Source organism: Myotis nattereri (assembly GCF_964212035.1).
Source record: "Myotis nattereri genome assembly, chromosome: Y".
NCBI lineage: Eukaryota > Metazoa > Chordata > Mammalia > Chiroptera > Vespertilionidae > Myotis > Myotis nattereri.
Window position 1 is genome coordinate 39384684 of NC_138094.1, and position 14442 is coordinate 39399125.

The 14442-nt window shown below is 37.9% G+C and overlaps 1 protein-coding gene across 1 annotated transcript in view; it reads right to left on the bottom strand.

Moving 5' to 3' along the window:
• The window catches only part of LOC308512209 (eukaryotic translation initiation factor 2 subunit 3-like), a 71934-nt gene that overhangs the window by 1307 nt on the left and 56185 nt on the right, over positions 1-14442 (bottom strand). The window lies entirely within an intron of this gene.

The window sequence follows — 14442 nt, forward strand, 5'->3', positions numbered from 1 at the left end:
CTGTGTTCACTCCTGTGTTTACTGTTAGTAGAGGCTGTTTTTATGTAAGACTGGAATGCTTTGTCTGATGGCTACTGTATTAGCAATGGCTACATGGCCTAAAATAAAGCCTCTTTTATATACCACAACTTCTTATGTCTTCTCTGTCTTCTGATGCCCAGCATTCAAGAAGTCCAGTCCCTGACAGAGGTGTTCAGACCCAACAATTGGCATAGTGGAGCAGGATTCAAGGAGTGAGTATTCCAACAACTGGCACTGTGAGCAGGATTAAGGAAGAACTTACTCCAACACCCACCTAAAAACATGTGTGTATGTGGGGGAAACAATATCCTAAAAAATATAATAGGAGAAAAAGTAGCAAAAATTAAGTTATAGGCCCTTGTTCTCCCACAGGAACACCAAGTAGCATATTGACAAACAGTTTTGTTGAGCTGCAGCAACTAAACAAATGCCAATCAAGAAAAAGCTACACTCAAGAGAGAAGGAAATTTTGTGGTATTTTGCATATCCATGTGGCATAGCCAAGAAGAAGCCAATCAATTCCCAATTCCTCCCATGTGTGTGCGTGGGGTGGGGGGTGGGTGGAGTGGTGGTGGTGGTGAAGCGGGAGGGTTAGTGGGGAAGGGGTAGAGTACAACTCATTTTCTAAGTTCTGGCATGTCTGGGGGCTGCTCAAGAAAGTAGTTCTGTAGAGTACTGGAAGAGTCATGGCACAATTGCATATAGATTGGAGACCCTTAAAAACTACTGCTGAGTGAAAGCTTCAGAAAAACTGAAGACCATGGGACAAGAGATAAGATTATAAACAGAGGAATACAGTACAGTAGGTTCAAAAAAAAAAAAAGCAAGGATGATACTTGTGAAAAATTAAGATATTTAAAGCATCTGTGCGTCAGAAAATTAAGAAAAAGAACATACAGCTCCAGGAAAGATACATGCACAGAACTAGTCTGAGAGGACCTATAAGCCTTCACATTTTGTTGATTAGTGAAGGTCTTTTCCTGCATGAAGCCAGTCTACAAAGACTGAAAAAGATAGCTGTTTTGCCCAGCCGGCATGGCTCAGTGTTAGAGTGTCGACCAAGAATTCGAGGTCATGGTTCGTTTCCCGATCAGGGCATATGCCTGGGTGTGAGCTCGGTCCCCAGTGGGTGTGTATGCAGGAGGCAGCTGATCAATGATTCTCTCTCATCAATGATGTTTCTATCTCTCTCTTCCTCTCTTTTCCTCTCTGAAATCTTAATACACACAGACACACACACACACACACACACACACACAACACACACACACATATATAAATAGATAGATAGATAGCTATTTTTATAAATACCCAATTCAAAGTCAAATCACTTAAGGTATACAACGATAAAGAGAAACATGAAACATGCCACATTCAAAATAATACAATAAATCTCCAAAAACCAAAAGATGCACAGGTCTTGGACTCACTTGAGAAAGACTTTAAAGCAACTGCTTTAAATATATTCAAAGTTAAAGAACACAGATAACTGAAGGAAATAAAAAATAATGATATAGAAACAAAATGAGAATTAAACATAGAATTTATTAAAAAAACAAACACAAAAACTAAAGAAATACTCTGGAGCTAAAAAATACAGGAACATTAGAAAAACTTACTAGATGCGTAAAACGGCAGACTAAAATGGTATTCGAAAATACATAAATGACCTTAAATACAGATCACTTGAGTCTTTTTTTAAAATATGTTTTTATTAATTTCAGAGAGAGGAAGGGAGAGGGAGAGAGAGATAGAAACATCAATGATGAGAGAAAATCATTTATCGGCTGCCTTCTGCATGCCCCCTACTGGGGACCAAGCCTGCAACCCAGGCATGTGCCATTGACTGGAATTGAACCCAGGACCCTTCAGTTCACAGGCCAACACAATCCACTTAGTCAAACCAGCTAGGGTCAGATCACTTGAGTCTTAGCAGAAAAAAAAAAAAAAAAGAGAGAGAGAGAGAGAATGAAGAAAGTTGAATATCAAATGAGAAATTATGGACCCTATCAAGAGGATAATGCATGCATTAGGAGTCACAGAAAAAGGAAAAAGAGAGGAAACAGACATTTCATTTGAAGAAACAATGACTAAAAACTTCTCCAAAGTGAAGAAATGAATAGGTAAATCCCTAGGATAACCCCCAAAAGAACTTTATCAAGGCCTGTCTAGTGTTGTTCAGTGGTTAGAGTGTTGGACTGTGAACCAAAGGATCGGAGGTTCAATCCCTGGTCAAGGGCATGTACATGAGTTGTAGATTCAATTCTCAGCTCTGAGGCACACTCAGGAGGCAACCAATTTTTGTGTCTCTCATACATAGATGTTTTTCTCTTTCTCTCCCCTGTCCTCTCCCCTTCATTCTCTAAAAATCAATGGAAAAAATGTCCTTGGGTTGAGTATTAACAAAAAGCAAAACTCAGCCTTAGCCAGCTTGGCTCAGCGGGTAAAGCGTCAGCCTGCGGACTGAAGGGTCCCAGGTTCGATTCCGGACAAGGGCACATGCCTGGGTTGTGGGCTTGATCCCTTATAGGGGACGTGCAAGAGGCAGCCAATCAATGATTCCCTCTCATCATTGATGCTTCTATCTCTCTCCATCTCCCTTCCTCTCTGAAATCAATAAAAGTACATTAAAAAAAACAAACAAACCTGCAACTGAGGTACATATTGTTTGGTCTGTGGGCTGATGCTCTAACCACTGAGCAAAACAACTAGGGCTGTGACCAGTGGTTTTTAATGTTAGTATTGTAATTGTTTTGGGGCATCACAAACTACACCCACACAAGACAGTGAATTGATTATATAAATGTGTGTGGGCAACCAATCTACCTTTCCACTGTTTCCCTCTCCTCAGGTCTCCATATTACCTGAGACATAATATTAAAATTAGGCCACTTAATAATTCTAAAACGATCTTTAAGTGTTCAAGTCAAAGAATGCATTAATGCAGCAAGTTCCATTGTCTTATGTTAAGAAATTGCCACAGATCACTAACCTCAGCACTCACCCTCCTGATCAGTAACTGATCAGGCAACCAAGCATGTCAAACCGTTAAAAGAGGTAACAACTCATTCAAGACTCACATGATAGTCAGCATTTTTACCAATGAAGTATCTTTAAATTAAGGTATGACACCAGCTAAGCTAAACATTCACCTTTTAAGGACCAATTGGTTGGAATGTCATCCCGTACACCAAAAGGTGGTGGGTTTGATTCCCGATCAGGACATATGCACAGGTTATAGGTTTGATCCTGGTTGAGGCAAGTTTGGGAAGCAAATGATTGATGTTTCTCTCTCCCTTTTTCCCTTCCTATCTCTAAATCAATAATAAAGACTACATCATTAAAATAATTAAAGTAAATAAATAAATAAAAATATTAGTAAAAAATTAGGTAAATCTAGATAATAAATGCTAAGAGATCATCATGGGCCTGGTATTCAGGAAAGACTCAATATAATGTTTGGTACAGAAAGCCAAGGGTCAAATTAATATTACGGGGACAATGAGAATACAGAAAAGATTATAGTTGAGAAACTTTATATGCAAGAACCAGGAGAAAAGACTAGACAAATGAAGGAAGCTGGTATAAAGTCTCTGAATAATAGGTGATGTGAGAAATTATTAAGAGTAAATAGTATAACTGTTTAAAGAAGATGACATTTGACCAGGCATTAATGTCATCAAAAAAGGAAAACACAAGGGAGAAGTCTGCCAATAACTTAATAAGTGTTGACTAATGACTTTGGGTTACAATGATGTCATTCAAAATGAACAGGAGCAATTCAGTAATAGATCTAGGAAGAAGCAAAAAGGACAACCAAAATTAAGGATGTTTCTCAGTGCATGCATTGCCCTGTCCCATTTACTGAAAGGACATATAAGCCCAGCAAAGTTTACAAACAGAGAAATAAATGGCCAAGTCTAGACATAGGGAAAGTTGAGTATAAGCTAAGCTCAGCAAAAGAAACAACCAACAAAATGAAAGGGAAACCCACTATATAGGAGAACATATCTGCCAGTGATATATCTCATAAGGGGCTAATTTCCAAAATGTATAAAGAACTTGTACAGCTCAACACCAGGAAGACAAGCAATTGATTAAAAAAAAAAAATGGAAAGGACCTAAGTAGAGACTTCTTCAAGAGGACATTAAGATTGTCATTTGAAAAAATGCTCGACATCACTAATCATCATGATAGAGCCACCGTTGTTCAATAATCATTCACCTTACTAACTACAGTTGAGGTTTTCCTATAGACCCAGGGAAAATGGAGGATGAAATAGGCTGTAAAATCATTAGCTGCCTCCATGGGTCCATTACTCAGATAAGAACTGCATTTTGGGAACAGACCAAGGACAGGACACACTTTGATTTGGTGACTGTGCCCAGACCTTGACCCCCTCTGGGAGTCTTTCTCAGGAAAGCTGACTGTTCTCGTCTCAGGAAGGAGCACAGCTGTTCCTAACATCATAGAAGACTAGCCACCTTGTTGTCGGACTTTGAGCTCCTGAAGGCCAGACTGCAGGCCATCCCAACCCCTTTCCATGTTACACTTGCAGCTCACAGCTACACATAGCTATCTTCTCCCCCAAGGGGTGTCAGAGCAGAATTTCCAGGGTGACCGATTGCTCATCCCACACTGACTGCATTCTTGATACAAATGCTCACATGTGGTTTACCTCTGTCTCTGCTTAATTTGGTTCAAGTAGTGACAGGCGGCCTGAGATATGTTTTGCACATTATCAATAAAAGAGATGCAATAAAAACTAAAATCAGATATCACCTCACTCCTGCAAGAATTACTACCACCAATAAATCAAGAAATGACAAGTGCTGGTGAAGATGTTGAGAAAAGGAAACCCTAGTACTAAACCCTAATGTTAGTAGGAATCACATTAGTACAGCTGCTATGGAAAATAGTATGGAGTTTTCTCAAAATATTAGAAATGGAACTGCTTTATGAACCAGTGATTCCACTTCTGGGAATATATACAAAGAATCCCAAAACAATTTGGCAATGTAGCAGAATACAAAATGAACGCCAAGAAATCTATGGCATTTCTATACACCAATTGTAAACTTACAGAAAGAAAGACGAAAAAAGCAATCCCGTTTAACATGGCACCAAAAAAATTAAGATACCTAGGAATAAACTTAACTAAAGAGGTAAACCTTAGATAGAGGAAACATAAACAGATGGAAGAACATACCACGTTCATGGATTGGTAGAATCAACATCATTAAAATGTTCATACTACCCAAAGCAATCTATAAATTCAACGCACTTCCCATTAAAATACCAATGGAATGTTTCATAGACCTAGAACGAACTCTCCAAAAATTCATCTGGAATAAAAAACGACCCCGAATACCTGCAGCGATCCTGAGAAAGAAGAACAAAGTAGGTGGGATCTCAATACCAGATATCAAGCTGTATTACAAAGCCACTGTTCTCAAAACTGCCTGGTACTGGCACAAGAACAAACATATAGGTCAATGGAATAGAATAGAGAGCCCAGAAATCGGCCTGAACCAATATGCTCAATTAATATTTGACAAAGGCGGCAAGAACATACAATGGAGTTAAGACAGTCTCTTCAATAAATCGTGTTGGGAAAATTGACAGATACATGCAAAAAAATGAAACTAGACCACCAACTTACACCATACACAAATATAAACTCAAAATGGATAAAGGACTTAAATATAAGATGGGAAACCATAAAAATACTAGAGGAATCCAAAGGCAACAAAATCTCAGGCATATGTTGAAGCAATTTCTTCACCAATACAGCTCGTAGGGCACTTGAAACTAAAGAGAAAATGAACAAATGGGACTATATCAAAATAAAAAGCTCCTGCACAGCAAAAGAAACCATCAACAAAACAACAAGAAAGCCCACTGCATGGGAGAACATATTTGCCAATGTTATCACCAATAAGGGTTTAATCTCCAATATTTATAGGGAACTCATACAACTTAACAAAAGGAAGATAAACAAGCCAATCAAAAAATGGGCAAAGGACCTAAATAGACACTTTTCGAAAGAGAACATTCAGAAAGCCAAGAGACATACAAAAACATGCTCAAAGTCACTAATCATCCAAGAGATGCAAATCAAAACAACAATGAGGTACCATCTCACACCTGTCAGACTGGCTATCATCAAAAAATCAACAAATGACAAGTGCTGGAGAGGATGTGGAGAAAAAGGAACACTCGTGCACTGCTGGTGGGAATGCAGACTGGTACAGCCACTGTGGAGAACAGTATGGAGTTTCCTCAAAATTTAAAAATGGAACTCCCATTTGACCCAGTGATCCCACTTCTAGGAATATATTCCAAGAAAACAGAAACACCAATCAGAAAGGATATATGCACCCCTATGTTCATAGCAGCACAATTCACCATAGCTAAGATCTGGAAACAGCCTAAGTGCCCATCAGTAGATGAATGGATTAGAAAACTGTGGTACATCTACACAATGGAATACTATGCTGCTGTAAAAAAAGAAGGAATTCTTACCATTTGCAACAGCATGGATGGAACTGGAAAGCATTATGCTAAGTAAAATAAGCCATTCAATGAAAGACACCACATGATCTCACTCATTTATGGATAATTAAGACTATTATAAATGATGAACAAAAATAGATACAGAGGCAGAACAACATCGAACAGACTATCAAACTACAGCAAGAAGGCGGGGGAGAGTTGGGGGGCGGGCACAGTAAGAGATCAACCAAAGGACTTGTATGCATGCATATAAGCATAAACAATGGACACAAGACACTGAGGGTTATGGGAGGCTAGGGGAAGGTCAAGGGGAGAAAAAAAAAGGAGAAATATATAATACTCTTTGTAATACTTTAAGCAATAAAACAATTAAAAAAAAAAAGAATCCGGAAATAGTCAGAAAGAATATATGCACCCCTATGTTCATAGCAACAGCAACAAAACAGCCCAAGTGCTTATGAGTAAATGAGTGGACAAAAAAGCTGTGGTACATATACACAATGGAATACTATGCAGCTAAAAAAAAAATGGCTCTTTTACCTTTTGCGACAGCAAGAATGGACCTGTAGGTTTTATGGTAAGTAATGTAAGCCAGTCAAAGAAAGACAAATACCATATGATCTCACATATATGTAGAATCTAATGAACAAAATAAACTGCTGAACAAAATAGAACCAGAGGCATGGATACATGGAATAAAGGGGAGATGGGGCGGGGTTGGGGGGGTGGGGAGGTAGGGGGGAAGACTGAAAAAGATGAAGAGATTAGCCAAAGAACACATATGCATAGTCCATGCACACAGAAAACAGTGTGGTGAAAAATAGGAAGTATGGTATGTGGGCTGGGTCGAGGTGAGCAAAGAGTGAGAAAATGGGGGACATCTGTAATAGTGTCAACAATTAAAATAAAAGATGAGCTCTGATATTTTGAGCCAAAATGGAAAGAGGTGACCAAACATGGTGTGGTCATTTCAAAAGCACACAAAAATAAGCTGGAAAAGAATCTTATTGACCATTGTGAATCATAACATCAAAATAAAAATAAACAGTAGCAAATCATACCCATTGAGAAAAAACTTTTGAATCTGTACTTAATGTATCTCAATAAGTAAATAAATAAGATAAAAGGAATATCAAATGATAAATGTACAGAAATGGCAGAATTTGGAATAAATCAATAATATTTTGCTATTCTGAATCAAGATCAATCAGGCAAGAATAATCAAATGAAAAAGAGGGAGGTAGTTTGATGAGGAGCAGTCTATTTACACAGTACCAAGGGTTGTCCCCGTAGTTTGCTTTTCTATTTTAAGTATAAAGAGAAAACTTAACACAAAAGAGAAATCAGACAGATTGCATGAACAAAATTAACCTAAACAGTAGGTTCAGTCAGATACTGTATACCTCTGAATGTGATTCCCAATACACAACATTCATCACCAAGATAGCATTCTGCCCTAGAATAAATAATTTCATTTTAAAAAGAGAAAATATCAGAAAAACTCAAATTGAGGAACATTCCACAAATTAACTAGCTTGGGTTGTTTAAATGTCAATTCATATTAAAGAAAAAGAAAAGCTAAGGAAATGCCAGATTAAAAAAAAAAAAAAAAGCACAGAAGCTCAGTGGTTGAGAATCGACCTATGAACCGGAGGTCATGTGTCATGATTCCATTCCTTATCAGGCACATGCCCAGGTTGTAGGCTTGATCCCCAGTGTAGGGCATGCAGGAGACATTCTCTCTCATCATTGATGTTTCTCTCTCTTCCTCCCTGAAATCAATAAAAAAAAAACCATTAAAAAATATAAAAAGGAAATAAAATGTGTGATCTGGGATTGAATCAAGGAAAAACAATAAAGAGTAATATGAAGATTAAGTGAAAAGACTATTACCTACTTAGTCGGTTAGGAAATAATTCCAAATCATGTGCTTATATATTCATATTAATGAATAAACAGCAAGTAAAAGAAAATTAAAATATTGATTCTAAATAACTTTATCAGATTAAAGGAAGGACAATTGTAATGGGTAAAGAAAAGTAAACTGTAGTTTAATCAAAGTTGTAAATACAGATTTCAGTTATCCAAAAACTAGAGGCCAGGTCTAGAGACAAATGGTAGGGGAGAAGGGGTTAGGGAGCAACCAAAGGACTTATATGCATGCATATTAGCATAACCAAGGGACACAGACATTGGGGCAGTGGGGTCTTGCCTGGGTTAGGAAGGGATGGGGAGGGGGTCAATTAGGGAAAAAGAAGACATATGTAAAACTTTAAATAAAAAAATAAACTAGAGGCCCAGTGCATGAATTCCTGCATGGGTGGGGTCCGGTCAGCCCACCCTGATCAGGGCCTATCAGGCTGGGCTGGCTGAGGGGAGGATGCCATGGGCAGTTGAACTCCTGTTTGGCTGAACTCCCGGTCAAGGGGACAATTTTCAAATTAGCCTTTTATTATACTAGTAGCCAGGTGCATGAAATTCCTGCACATGAAAAGGGAATTAATTAGCAGAGATATTTTAATATTGCTATTTGCCCTTTCTCTAAAATAGAAGTGTGAGAGATGAAAGGAAATTAGTAAAATATATATGAAAATCATACACAAATTTATTAATAAATGAACAGTAACAAAAGGATATAACAACAACAGAGACATGATATAAAAACAACAAAAACATGATATGAAGACAACAAAAACAACAGTGATATAAAAACAACAGTGATGCAAACAATGACTGATAAAGTGATTAAACTTATTCTAATATCTCCCTGTACACCACATTAAGAGTGAAAACACTTTCAGAGTGCTTGACTAATTTTCCTTGTGATGAAGTACTTAGAACTTTAACTGTAATGTCACATGCTCTTCAAACTTGAGAGAAAGCAAGATATAACTGACCATGTGCAAAAACAGGTTCAGGTAGGAATATGCCTACTCTGTCTAGAGTTTGTCCTTGTGATTTACTAGTAGTCATCAAAAATGCTGGCATCACGGGAAACCATCGTCAAATAAATTTAAATGGGAGGCCAGTGTGAGATGAGGACAAATTAATTCTTGGAATCAGAACAAACCTCTCTCTCTGCAGATCCTGTTAATACTTCAGCTTCGATAATGTTAGGTCGTAATCTTTTGATAATAAATCTGGTACCATTACAAAGACCCCATTTACTATTGAGATTTCTCAACAGCATGATGATTGCACCCACTTTCAATTTTAATTTATGACACAGCATTCCCAAAGGAGTAATACTATTAAGAAATTCGATTGGAATTTTCCTTTTCAGCATCATCTGTGGAATCAATGGAATCATCACTCAAATATCTGTGAAAATCCCCATCTAGTATGTCCAAAATTTTTTCATTTAATTTTTAAACATGCTCATATTTTGGACAAAGAGTTGCATGTTTAGATATATATTTTAATAATATCTCTAGATAGAGTATTTCCAAAGGTAGCTTCAATAATAGATCCATTACAAATCATTTCACAGGGGATTTCAATAATATCCATTCCTAAATGAAAACTGCTATCAAGTTTGCCATCTCCAAGTTTTACTAATCATCCACTATAAACAGAATCCTCTGATCTCATATTTGTTCTAAGAGGCAACTTTCTGAAACATCCCCAAACATTGCAGTACTTTAAACTCATTTGTACTATGGCCGATCCCATAGCATGCGGTTCAATACTGAGACATTGCTGAAAATCCCCTCAAAGAAGAACTTTCCACCAAATACAACATTCAGACTCATAATTTCTCTTAGTAATCTGTCTATGGAATTTATAGCATGACTGGATGCCATGGTGCATTCATCAATAATGAAAAGTTGAGCCCTAACTGGTTTGCCTCAGTGGATAGAGGGCCGGCCTGTGGACTGAAGGGTCTCAGGTTCGATTCCAGTCAGGGGAATGTATCTTGGTTGCGGGCACATCCCCAGTAGGGGGTGTGCAAGAGGTGGCTGATCGATGTTTCTCTATCATTGATGTTTCTAGCTCTCTATCCCTCTCCCTTCCTCTCTGTAAAAAATCAATAAAATGTATTTAAAATAATAATCATAATAATGAGAAGTTGGGCCTTTTTAATAATTTTAGCAACTTCACTCTTTTTATTGTCTAGAAATTAAAGTTTCATTTAATGGAATCGGTAATTTATATTGGAAATGAAAGGTGCTTCCACTGAGAAGTAAATTTGCAGCAATTCCTGTAGATGCTGTGGGTAAAACAGTACCACCACGACCTCTAATATAATGTATTAAAACTTTATACAGATATGCAGGTGAATAGGATTCCTAGCTTGCAGGCCCCTGACAGCAAGCTGGCCTCCTGTTGATTCCACGAGGAATGGGGCTCCCTCCTCCCTCCTGTCAGGGTCCGGGGTGCAGGTGAATGGGGTTCCTAGCTAGCAGGCCACTGACAGCAAGCTATCCAACAGCAGATTCTGTGAGGAATGGGGCTGCCCCCTCCCTACTGTCAGGGTCTGGTTTGAAGGCTGGACTCAATACTTCCACACTTCGCCCCGAGGACGGGTTCCTGCCTGAAACTTCGCCCTCCGGGAAACAGCTGGGGAGGGCGCAGCCATTTCCAAGATGACCCCTGCAGGACTGGCTGCCTTCCAGTTGGTCGAGCTTCTGGATGTGATGTTACACCCAGGGTTTTTATTTAAGTAGACAGGATAAAACAGAGTTAAACTATGAAACTAATAAATTCAAGGAAAAATGTGTGTATAAGTGCACACATGCACATACACCATCAACACCTAATATAATACAAAAACATATGCTCTTTACCTTGATTAAACAGTGGCAAAGCTGACAAACTTACCGCCAGTGTTTCTAAACTCTTCAGATCAGGGCAATTTTTTTCTCCTATTTCTGTGCACACAGGATTAGTGAGAACAATTTTGCCCAAATCAGCCTTTGACTGCACTAACTCTGCCTCCTGTCAACAGGGATCCTATGTTCACCATAAGCACTTCATTCTTAGACAGCTTTTGCACCTAGCAAAATAAGTTAGAAATCTGTAAACCCAAAATTGAGATAATGCCTTCCAATGTAAAGTGAAAAATTTAACAAATACTACTGAAAATAAGTAAACTATAAAAAAATAAAATTCTGCACAAAATACATTGTAATAGAATTTGAAGTATAACTATCATGCAGGTATCAAAACAAATGGTTTATTTAAATTTTAATGAACATACTCAAGGTCTTATCTATATAACTAGAGGTCTGATGCATGAAATTCATGCACAGGGGAGGTAGGGAGTCCCTCAGCCCAGCCTGAGCTCTCTTGCAGTCCAAAACCCCTCGGGGGATATCTGACTGCTGGATTAGGCCTTGCTGAAGACCACACACACACACACACACACACACACACACACACACACACACACACACCAGTGCACGAATTTCATGCACCGGGCCTCTAGTTGTAAAATAAGCTACTAAGTATAGCATAGATTAATCAATGATATACTCAAGATCTTTCTCTAAAATAAGCTACTAAGTATAGAATAATCAACAAAACAAGATTTTGAAGGAAGTGTTTACCAAATTTCCTCAAAAGTACAGTAAGACAATAATTCAATAATTAAGTGGGTTCTACAGATCTAATTACATTCATGTGACATAAACAAGGTACTTAAACATTCTAACCTCTATAAAATAGTGTTACAGCTACTATTTTATTAACTGTTACACTGCTATTGTTATTGTTTACACTTAGAATTCAATGCCAAAATACACATCAGTGTTTTTAGTAAAAGTCAGACTAAGAAAAAGAAATGTTTCTTAAAGAAACGCCAACAGAAATGACTGATAAAAGTTTTATAATCTCATATGCAATACAACTTGTTTCCTATTTTTTTGTTGTTGTTAATCCTCACTCAAGGGTATTTCCCCCACCATTGATTTTTATAGAGTGTAGAGTGGGGGAGAGAGAGAGAACATGGATGTGAAATTTGTTGCCTCTGGCAGCACCCCAACCTGCAATCCAGGTACATGCCCTTACCTGGGAATCAAACCAACCACCTTTCGATGTGCCAGTCAACACTCTAGGCCAGCTGTGGGCAAACTACAGCCTGAGGGCCGGATCCGGCCCATTTGAAATGAATAAAACTAAAAAAAAAAAAAAAAGACCGTACCCTTTTATGTAATGATGTTTACTTTGAATTTATATTAGTTCACACAAACACTCCATCCATGCTTTTGTTCCAGCCCTCCGGTCCAGTTTAAGAACCCATTGTGGCCCTTGAGTCAAAAAGTTTGCCCACCCCTGCCTAAGCACTGCACTACACCAGCCAGGGCTTTCCCATTGCTTTTTCCTGACTATAATTTCTTCCTAACATGAAAAGGACTTTATGACATATACTAACAAAATGTGAAGAATATATATATCCAATCTAAGGTTGCACACATGAAAGAAAAGTAAAGTTTTTATATGTTTTTGTGGATTTTTAGAGAAGAAGGGAGGGGATAGAGAGAAACATCAATAAGGGATAAACATTGATTGGCTGCATTCTGCACATCCCCCACCACGGGTATCCTGTTACCTGGGCATGCGGCCCAACTGGGAATCGAACCATTGACCTCTTGATTCATGAGGCACACTGGCCAGGCAAGAGAAATAAAATTTTATGCACCACATCAGTCAATAGTAAAACCTAAAGAAAAACTGGAGAATATAATTTGATGGTGTAAAGGAGACTTTTTATTACTATAAAAACCCACTGGCTGTTGTGGCTCAGTTGGCTGGAGTCTCATCCCATGCACTGAAGGATTGTAGGTTCGAATCCTCATTAGAGTACATATGCAGGTTGTGGGTTTGATCCCCAGTAGGGGTGCATAAGTCGGGCAACCCATTGATATTTATTTCTCACACTAATGTTTCTCTTCCTCTCCCTTTCTCTCTCTAAACATACTCTCCAGTGAGGATTAAAAGAAAAAAAGCCCCTTGTTAAAGTTAATATAAAATCCTACATTGCTCTTTTGACAGTTCTTTTTTTCCCCAAGGTTATTATAACTTCAGATCTTTTAACACGGAATACGTATATGGTATCAAATATTTTCTTTAAAAAAAAATTTTTTTTAATTGATTTCAGAAGGGAAGGGAGAGAGAGAGAGAGAGAGAGAGAGAGAGAGAGAGAGAGAGATAGAAACATAATGATGACAGAGAATCACCAATCCATTGTCTCCTGCACGCCCCCCACTGGGGATCCAGCCCGAAACCCGGGCATACGCTCTTGACGGGAATCGAACCAGGGACCCTTTAGTCTGCAGAACAACACTCTATCCACCAAGCCAAACCAGCCAGGGCTCAAACCCTTTCTTAGATAGCATTTTCTTATTGCTGGTTTTGTTTTGTTTTTTAAAAAAACAACTTCTCTAAGTAAAACTGCTAGAATGGTGTTTGCACATTCAAAAATTTTTATATATCACCAAAGCGATATATAAAAATGTCATAAATTTATATTTGTCAATAGAATAAGTGCTTATTTCCTTGTAACTTTGTCAACAAAATCTTGTCTTTACTAAAATTCATATGTATGCTACAATTAGTGTTTGTAATATAACCTACATTTTTAATTCATTTTTCACACAAAAATTCTCAAATTTGTAAAAGAAATCACAAAAGTCCCTGAATAACCAAAGCAATCCTGAAAAAAAAAAAGAAAAAAAAAAAGAATGAAGACAGAGGTACCAAACTCTGACGTCAAATGTTATTCCAAAGTGACAATATTCAAAGCAAGGTATTAGCAGAAAAATAGACACACAGATAAATGGAACAGAATTTTGGGCCCAGAAACAAACCCAAATGTATATGGGAAAGAATTTTTGACAAAGGAGCCAAAACACACAATGTAGAAAAGAAAGCCTTTTCAATAAATGGTGCTTGAAAAATTGGAA